Below are 10,008 nucleotides of genomic sequence, written 5' to 3' on the forward strand. Positions count from 1 at the left end.
TACAATAGATTTCAACTGGAAAACAAAAACAGTGGTACCTAGAAAATCCCCAATATTTAGAAATACTCTTCTAAATAAACCATGGGTCAAAGAAGGAATCACAAAGCAAAGTAGAAAATATTTCAAATTGTATAATAATTAAAACATAAGATATCCAAATTAGTGGATGTAGCTAAAGCAGTGCTTAGTGGGAAGTTTACAGCTTTAAATACTTATATTAGAAAAAAAGAAAAGCTTAAACCAATTACATAAATTTACAGTTTAAAAGAATGGAAAAAATATAAGAAAATTAAACCAAAATCAAGCAGAAGAAAGCAAATAATGATTATAGTGGAAATAAATAGGAGAGAAGGCAAACAAAAATAAAGAAAATTAACAAAACAAGAAGTTGGCTCTTTCACAATGTTGATAAAATTGATTGCAAACTGATCAAGAAAAAAACACAAATCATCAATAATAGGAATGAAGAAATGGAGGGATAGTGCTACATTTCCTAAAGATATAAAGATAATAAGAGAATATTATGAACAAATTTAAGCAAATAAGTTCACCAACTTAGATGAAACAGGCAAGTTCTTGAAAAAACACAAATTACCAAAAATGAAAATGAAGTAGAAAATCTGAAGCATTATATTTTATCTATTATCTATCATGTATCTAAAACCCATAATATACAGTACTTCAGGCATAAATGGTTTCAACAGTGATTTTTTATGAAATACTGACAGAAAAACGAATACCAATATTACACAAACATTCAGAAAATAGTGAGAACACTTTCCAGCTTCTTTTAAGAATACAAACTTACCCTTACACTCAAATCTGATAAAGATGTAGCAAGACAATAAAATAAAAACCATAGTCCTTAACAAAATACTAGCAAACCAAATCTAGCAATATATAAAAAGGGTAATAATCATGATCTGGAGTTTACTCCAGTACTTCAAGGTAGGATGATTAAAAACTCAAAAATAATCAGTGTAGTCTACCATATTAACACAGTAAGACAGAAAAATATAATTTAAGTGGACAACAGAATTCAACATACATCCATGATAAAAACTCTCAGCAATCCAGGAATAGAAGGAATTTCCCCTATCTGATAAAGACCACCAACAAAAATGTCATGACAGCTAATGTTATACTTAATGGTGAAACTAAACATTTTCTCCCTCAAATCAGGAAAAAGGCTAATGTATTATGTGAAATTGGTGCTTAACAAGATATTCCATTCTATATTTTAATGTAGGTTATGAATGTCTTCGTTATGCTTGAAATTGGCTTTTCCATCCTCATGGGTAGAGATAAAGTTTCACTCAAAGTTGTAGATAAGTTATTTATTAACATGTTTTAATGTTGAACATTTAAGTAGAACATTAATCATGTTCATTAACATGTTTTAGAGAGTACAGCATATTTTGGAATATATTGATAAGGAGTTGTATAACTTGTAAACAAGAAATATAAACAGTTATGAAATGAGTTAGATAATTGGGGTGAAATCAATCAGAATATAGATGATGTACCATAGTATGAAAGGTGGACTCAAAATGCTCAGAACCATTTTAGTTTGCATATAAACCCTCCTACCAGACAGACACAAAGCATTTATTCCCTATGTCTCTCTGAAGTGCACTGAAGGGGCTGTAGACTGTGGCACACCATAAAGTGACTCCAATCTCTTGTAAAGACATCCACAAGCAAAGGTCACTAGATGTATACCAGTTGGGAGTGAGCAACAGCTCAAGCAGACAGAAGAATGACTAATCTCTGGACATTTCCCAAGCTTGGTTACAGATACTGTTTAGTTTACTGAAAGGAAAAAAATAAATGAAAGTGGCAACAGCTTATTGGCATTTGTGCATAAGTTTTCCTGGTGCTGCCTATCTGTCAACATCCTAAATTTATCATTGTGTTGAGCTTGAGGTGTTGTTTCTCAGAAATATACAGCAATGACATATGCCCTTATCGTTTCTGTTCAATAATTACTGGTGGTCCTAGCCAGTGTAATAAGGCAAGAAAAAAAATAAAGACAAGGCCTCTCCGGAACATCTTAGCTGCTGCAGGACCCAGCTAGTACACATAATTCTCTGCAAAAAGACTGGCTGTCCTGTTCCTGGTGTCTGACCTTTTAGATGCCCTTTGGAAATGTTTCTCTCATTGGCTTTATCACTCTGGGCTGTTGCTTGGGTATGGGGTGCACAGCCTCTTCCCTTTCAATTCTCCAAAACACCTTCCTTCCCTGCCTCTAGCCTAATACTACTTAATAACTTCATGCATTCAAAAACAAATGCCTGGAACAGAGACTGACCTCAATTAAAGGAAAATGAAGCCCTGGCTAATGAAGGAGGGAAAACACAAAGAACAAAACACAAATTAAAGCCTCAAATCACATCATATGAACATTACTGCTGTTTGGATTCACTCAATATATTTCTCAAAAAAGTTACATTGTTTACTTTTAAGAAGGTGAAATGTTAAAATGTGGCTGACACTGAATGCTTTATATAGACCTGCAGGCTCTGGCAGCCTGAGAAAAGCTGCACACACAGTGTTGAAGTCTGGGTATGGATGCATTTGCTTCTCATTTCTGTTCCATTTCCACTTGCTTTTCTTTCTTTAATGGTTTTCTAGGGCAGAATTCCTACTTACACAACAAGCTCTAATTTAATAGCAGCAAAGAACAGCAACCCTACCCTAAAGCTTGCCTTTGCCAAATCCAATCTGAATGTAATGATCACCAGGGAACAACAGCTTTTCTAATTTTTAAAGAATGAAATAAGTGGCTATAGGCTGTTCACAGTAATTGAAACTGGCAAAAACCTGGAGCTGATGAAGGTGAGCATCACATCTCACGTGTTTGATCATCCCAAGTCCATGCCATGAGAAGCTGTGGGTTCCCCAATTCTCTACATGGCTCCATTTCTAGGCACATTCTCTCTAATCCTGCCTAATCCTCTTTCCGCCATGTCTTTCACTCCATCTTTCATATCCATAGCCCTTCCCTTTCCAGGATCTATGCTCCTCCACCTATTCCCTAGGTCAGCTGCCCCTTCTGAGTCCTTGGGTCTGCACCAACCGCCTCCCTTTGATTAAAGCTCTGCCATGGGCTTGACATCCTCCTTCCCCTTCCTTCATTCCCCAGCTCTTCTGTCTCTACTTCTTGCCCCTTTCCTGCACTGGATGTTAAAATTAAAACAAAGATGTTTTTATAAAGGGAACTCTCCATCAAGGTATTTTATTCTGTATTATTCTGAATTTAAGGAATTGGAGCAAGAGAGTCTGGACTACCATTTTCACAGATACAGGACAAGTTAATTCTATACCACTTACATTTTTGAGGATTTTTTGGAGTTTCTCTCAAAAGAAAAAGAGTTCTCTGCTCAGATGTCCTTTGGGCTTTGTGTCCATGCTGCCCAAAATAAGAACGGTCAGATAAGAAATTTGTTTACATATGTGACCTTATACTTTGAAAAATTGAGGTAAATTTGAATTTGTAAACACATTTTTACTTTGATTTTCTTGTAAGAATATAGTTGGGATTGTCCTGGGTTCTAGAATGTTGTCAAAATATCTTAAGGGAAGATACAACTTAAACTCAATACAGTTCCAAGTGTATTGCTGTGAAGTTTCTAAGGTGAAGAAAATACTGCTTTCCTCACAGCTGCTCAACACCATGGTGCTTACAAAGACTTGCCCATATGTGCAGTGCATGGGTTGTTTTAGGCTATCTATCATCTATCTATCATCTATCTATCTATCTATCTATCTATCTATCTATCTATCTATCTATCTATCTATCTATCTATCTATCTATATCTAACCTATTTATCATCTATTGCTGTTGCTGCTGTTCTTATTTACAGATAAATGCTAAGTGATAGGGTCTCTACTTGTTTTGTCTCATTCTCAGATAATTTGAAGACAAGTGAGAACCAGGAGGCTGTGGATTCTACTGGTGGTTCTGGGCCTTGGTTCCTCCTCAGGTGAGTCTGGGGAGGGTGTCCACCTCGTGGAGAAGTCCTAGGAGGTCTTCACGGTCATCACCAGCAAAACCCTCCGCGAGGCCCTGAGGCCAAGTCTGGGACCCACAGTGACCACAGGGTTGGTGGGGTCGGTTGCCGGAGCCACAGGTACCTTCAGAGTGTGGAGGATGCAGTCTGCGAGGAGAGAAGACTCCTGCTCAGAGAAGAGAAAAGTGATGACGGGCAGCTTAAGAGTGAGCACTCCGTGGGAGGTGCTTCCCCGGGGAGGACAGCCAGAGGGACACAGACTAAACCAGAGTATGGAGTCGATTGATTAGAGGATTAGATTAATTTGCCGACATTCAACGACATTCAATGAATAGATCTGTCTGAATACCTTTACTCATAAGATCCTTCTGCACAAAAAGCTGTTCACTGAAACAATGGTGGGTGAGAACAATGGAAGATCTTCTCAATAGCAAAGTATATTCAATTAACTGTCGCGGTCCAGCCGCAACAGTCGAACAGGCCCACCGAGGGATGTGAGGAGACGGGAGAAAAGCACAAGAGAACTGGGGAGGGCTGACGCTCCTTTGCGTCGCCGGCAAAACTTTATTGAAGGTCCAGGGTTTATATAATGCAGTGGAGTTACATGATTCCAGGACACAGCATTATCCAATAGACAATTAAGCACAGTATTGATGTCAGCGGTAGCCGGGCAAAGGTAGGCACAGCAGGGTTCTGTTAATTGCTCATGGAATGCGTAAACAGGTTATTCTTTGTTCTCCATTCCAGCAAGTGGGGGAAGGCAGGCCAGAAGCAGGGGCGGTGTTTTCACACACCCTCAAGGTCTCCCTATTTTCAGAGTGAGGAGTCTTGGCTCCTCTTCGAGGACAAGACATGTTTTTGTGGGCAGATAACTTTCAAGGACTGCACCAGCTGTTCTCAAGCTTGTGCTTTCCCATGCTGCGTTCAGACATGGGGGAAGGGACATAACCCCGGCTCTCAACAATTAACACGCACGATGATGAAGAAAACTGATCCATAGTCACCCTAGGTTCAGTATGGACTATTCTGCTTAGAAGCTCTTTGTTTGGTATGTGGCTTCCTTCCTTTTCCAGGCTGGGCCTTGAAGTCAGATTTAGCCTGTTTCCATCCAGGGCAATGTGGGGACTGGGAGCAGGATCCACAGGACCACTGTGCCAGAATTCCCAGTAGGCAAGTTCAGCCCTTGAGAACAACTCTGCCCCACCATCACGCCCTTCATTTCTCTGATTTCAGGCTGGTGTTTTCAGGAGGCTGTCTGAGTGTTTTGTGATCTAAAAAAGTTCGAGACTAATGGAGCTTCAGTGATGACTTCCCAAAGAGAGGGGCAGACGATCTCAGGTGAGCATAGTAACCATGTCTGCACAGGAACACAAACATTTCAGGCACCAGACACCCCAAATCGGCACATAGCTCTGAGTCCATCTCTCCAAATTTTCAAACCCCATCTGCCCCATGAGATCAAATTCCTATGGACACGGCAAGGTTATGGACAAGGTTCAATCACAAACACTTGGGCAATGACCCTTACACTGGGACAAGTTCATTGCTAGCAGTTGTAGTCTGTCTTCAGCTTCTAATAATCTGGAGAATAAAGAGACCTACTTCCCAAACTAGAACTTCAAAGAACCTTAAAATGTACCTCCTTCCTTCAAAACTTGGGCCAAAGTAGGGGCCAGTCCAAGGTCCTCCCCAGCAGGCTGGAGTCTCTAATAGCCTAGGCCTTAGTATGCTGGAGGCAGAGGCCAAATGGTATAAAAGGCTAAGTGACCACGCTCATTTCTCATTACTACTAATAAAAATGATAGCCACTATGTTGGGGGCACTACAGCATTGCTTTATATATTCTTTCCTCATTCAATTCCCATGATAAAAGTGCTATTATCATCCTCATTTTATGGATGAGAAGGCTTAAGCCAGAGAGGTTAAATTACTTGCCAAGTTCCCACAACCAGTAACAGGGATGGGATTTGAACCAAGGGATGTCAGGCTCCAGAGCACATGCCCTTAATCCCATGACATCTTGTGCATGTAGTAATAATAATGTCCTGTCTATATCTTGGATTTGCTGCTTCCCACCTCTCCCCTCACCATTTCTGGTTGACCTCATAAGGTATGTAGCGCTCATATGCCTCCTTCATTTTGTATGTAAAAAAAAAAAAAAACAATCCACTCAGTTTCAGACATATACAATATTGTGGCTAATTTGGAAATGTAAAACACAAGAATTTACATGCCCAAAGAAACCTTGTCCCCCTTCAGTTTGTTACTCTGGAAATTCCCAGCATAATCTAAAATATTCTTCTTTGGAATTGCTTAGGAGGCAATTTTTAAATATCATCCGTGAAGGCAAATTACCTTCAAAGGTAAATGAGATATTTGGAAACACTTCAAAAGTTGTTTGGAGTCAGATGTTCCAAAAAGCAAACACTATAATGAACCATGTGATTAACCTGGCCAAGGTTGTTTTCATTCAAATGCAGAGATTTAATGAGACTGAGGTAACTCTTATGGACACAACACTGGAAGAATTTCCAACCTGGTGGACAAAGAGGTACCCTTCCCAGGCTGATACTTCTGAAGAGTAGCTCAGGTAGATGTTCTCTTTAAATCAGCTTACACAGAACACATAATCAAAACTTTTTACATCATAGTGAAGAATTTTTAAAGGATACCCCAACATTTGTTCACTTTACACATGCACTCTGTTCTGATATTTTATGACATGAAATAAATACAAAAATAAGAATTTGAAGGATTAGACGAAAAAACAAATGGAAATGGAGCTTCCTGTCCTTATTTTTCTTACCTCAATGGACCATACTCTCTCCCTTGGGTATGCGTGCTCCATTTTGGAGACAGCATCTTCTCTCACCTCTTGTCTTCAGGGGTCAGTGTTTCCAAAGAGATTGCAGTGATGGATCTTCAAATGATGTTACAAAACCAGCATTCAGGTTATTGAGGAATGGTTTTGTTTGGATCCAGCTATCATTACTGCCATCGTCTTGCAGGAGAGCCATGCCGGGAAAGATCTCATAAATCTTTGAGGCTGGGGAGGTACAGGAAATACATTTGGGCTAATGCAGGTATGACAGCAAAGCAGTGAAGTTGACTCGTTGGATTTTGGCTAGAAAACATAAGAGGAGATTAAGGAACTGTTTTATTTTGTAGCATCAAAATGATCCCAACTCATACTTTGCTGCAGGAAGTAAGTGGGTAAATGCACCCTTCCAGTTGTCCCTCTTTCAGGGCCTCTGCCCAGCACATCCACATCTCTTCTACCCAACCCTGGCTTCCTCCCTGGGCACCACCTCCCTCTGGGCTCCATCCAGGCTGCTGCTCCCTGGGGACCCCCACTTTCCTACTGCCTTGCCCCATCAGATGAAATGACTTGAGGAGATCAGATAGTGGCTCAGAGGAAACTTTCTGAACAGCTGCCCCTTCACTGGGTATTTCTTAAAACTCAAGACCTTAATTATATGACTGCATTCCTTTCTTTTTTTTTTTTTAAGCTCAATCCCCCACCGACAACTTTTACTGAGAAACAATTGACATGGAGCACTGTATAAATTTAAGGTACACAGCATGACTTGACTTACACATATTGTGAAACGATTACCACGATAACATCCATGATCTCATATAGATACACAAAAAAAGAAACAAAAAGTTCTTTCTTTAACTTCTGGTGAGGCTCTCAGGAACTTTCAAATATGCCATCAGCAGGGTTACCTTATAGTCACCATGTGGTACATTATATCCCTAGTACGTATTCATCTTATAACTATAAGTTTGTAACTTCTGACCACCATCACCCAATCCCCATTCCTCCCACCCACTTCCTGTGGTAATCACAAGTCTGATTATCTTTTTCTAAGAGTTTGGTTTCTGCTTTTAGAGTCCGTGTATAAGTGAAATCATATAGTATTTGTCTCTGACTTCTTTCACTGAGCATAATGCCTTCAAGGTCCACCCATGTTGTCACAAATAATAGGGTTTCTTCATTTTTTATGGCTGAATAATATTTCACCGTGTGTGTGTGTGTGTGTATCATGACTTATTTATCTATTCATCCATTGATGGACACTTAGGTTGTTTCTATGCCTTGGCTGTTGAAAATAATCCTGCTGTGAACATGGAAATGCAGAATACCTCTTTCACATAGTGTTTTGTTTCCCCCAGATATACTCCCAGAAATGCAATTGCTGGATGATACGGTAGTTCTATTTTTAATTTCTTGAGGAACCGCCATACCATTTTCCATTCTGCCTGTACCAATTCACATTCCCACCAGAAGTGCATGAGGTCTCCCTTTTCTCATTCTTGCCAGCACTTGTTATCTCTTGTCTTTTGATGATGGCCATTCTAACAGGCATGAAGGGATATCTCATTGAGGTTTTGATTTGTATTTTCCTGATGACTAATGGTGTTGAGTACTTTTCCATGTACATATTGGCCATTTGTATATCTTCTTTAAAAAAAATATCTATTCAGTTCTTTTGCCCATTTTTAAATTGGATTATTTTTTTTGCTATTGAGTTGTATGAGTTCATTATTCATTTTGGATATTAACCCCTTATCAGATATATGGTTTGCAAGTATTTCTTCCCATTCCATAGGTTGTCTTTTCATTTTGTTGATGATTTCCTTGGCTGTGCAGAAGCCTTTCAGTCTGATACAATCCTACTTGTTCCTGGCTCTGTTCTCCAGGTGTTAAAATCCCAGATGGCTGCTCACCAGGCAGGAAGACCTCGGGCGTCATCATACAGGAGGGGGCGGGAAGACTTATGAAATCACTGAGGTCAGCAAATTCTGAGTCAGGAATCCCAGTGACAGGATTCTGATATATGTTGCTGGAGTATTAATTAATTAATTAATTCCCAATTAATTTTTTAAAAAGAAGTACCTTAAATATACCCCTAAGTCAGTGCTGGTCCTTGATACCTTGGTAGTGTTCTTGTTTTCTATACTTCACAGGAGGGATTGTGGCCTGTGATGCAGGTGTAGAAAACATCATAGACCTTGATGTGGACAGATTCACTACACACCAAGATTACTCCAGCGATATATTAGCCAGTTTTTTATTTTATGGAAAATGGTTTCTGACACTCAAGGGGACATGATCAGAAAATGTGTCTTTCTTCATATTCTGAGATACAGCAATCCTGATTGTAATTAAACTGTAATTCTGCTTACTCGAGTGCAGCTATGAGATCCTCTCATAAATGACTGAATTGCTTAGTTATTAAGAGGAATTCTGCAACAGAAAAAAATAAGTGTTTAAAACATCTTTTCCTTTAGCGCTTCCATCTTCTTCTGCTGGCCAGTTCTCAGTGATTAGAGAACTGACACCTAGTATGTGCTTCCCTGGACCCTGATATTGCTCTGGGGCTGTACCATCACGCAAAGAGAAAGAGTGGGGAACCCGCACTGACCCTCACTATTTCAGACAAGTTCCTGCCTTGTGAAGACCCAGGCAGCTTATCAGAATGGAGAAAACAATCAAAGAGACTAGTGACTGCCCTAGATCCCCCTACGTGTTGAGAGATTATTCTCCCTCTGTTTCTCACATTTCTATGTGATTCTGGCTCTGAGCAAAGGACATGTGTAAATAGGAACAGCATAGAGATAGTTTCTCTCCATAGAGACTTGGAGATATACCTCTCTGGAGACATCTCAGAGTGATAAAAATAAAGCCCTCCCTTTCCCTTCCGGAAGATGTTGTTCTCTCTCCCCTTCCCTCTCCCTCATCTCGTTCTCTCTGAAGAGGAGGACAGGTGTGCCAACAGCTCTATATAAGTTTAATGTTTGCCAATTTGGGTATTTCTCTCCTGTAGGGTACCCCATTGTGCAGCTAACATCTGGCTCACTGACCAACTCTGCAGAGACTCAGGCATGGGAACTGATGCGAGAGGCTGCTCTCTGGGGGCTGTTTCTTGCAATGAATAAACCAGAAAGGCAGACGTAACACCTAGGCCTCTGCTCCAGTCGGCACCTT

Source organism: Manis pentadactyla, chromosome 2, assembly GCF_030020395.1.
Source record: "Manis pentadactyla isolate mManPen7 chromosome 2, mManPen7.hap1, whole genome shotgun sequence".
Lineage (NCBI taxonomy): Eukaryota > Metazoa > Chordata > Mammalia > Pholidota > Manidae > Manis > Manis pentadactyla.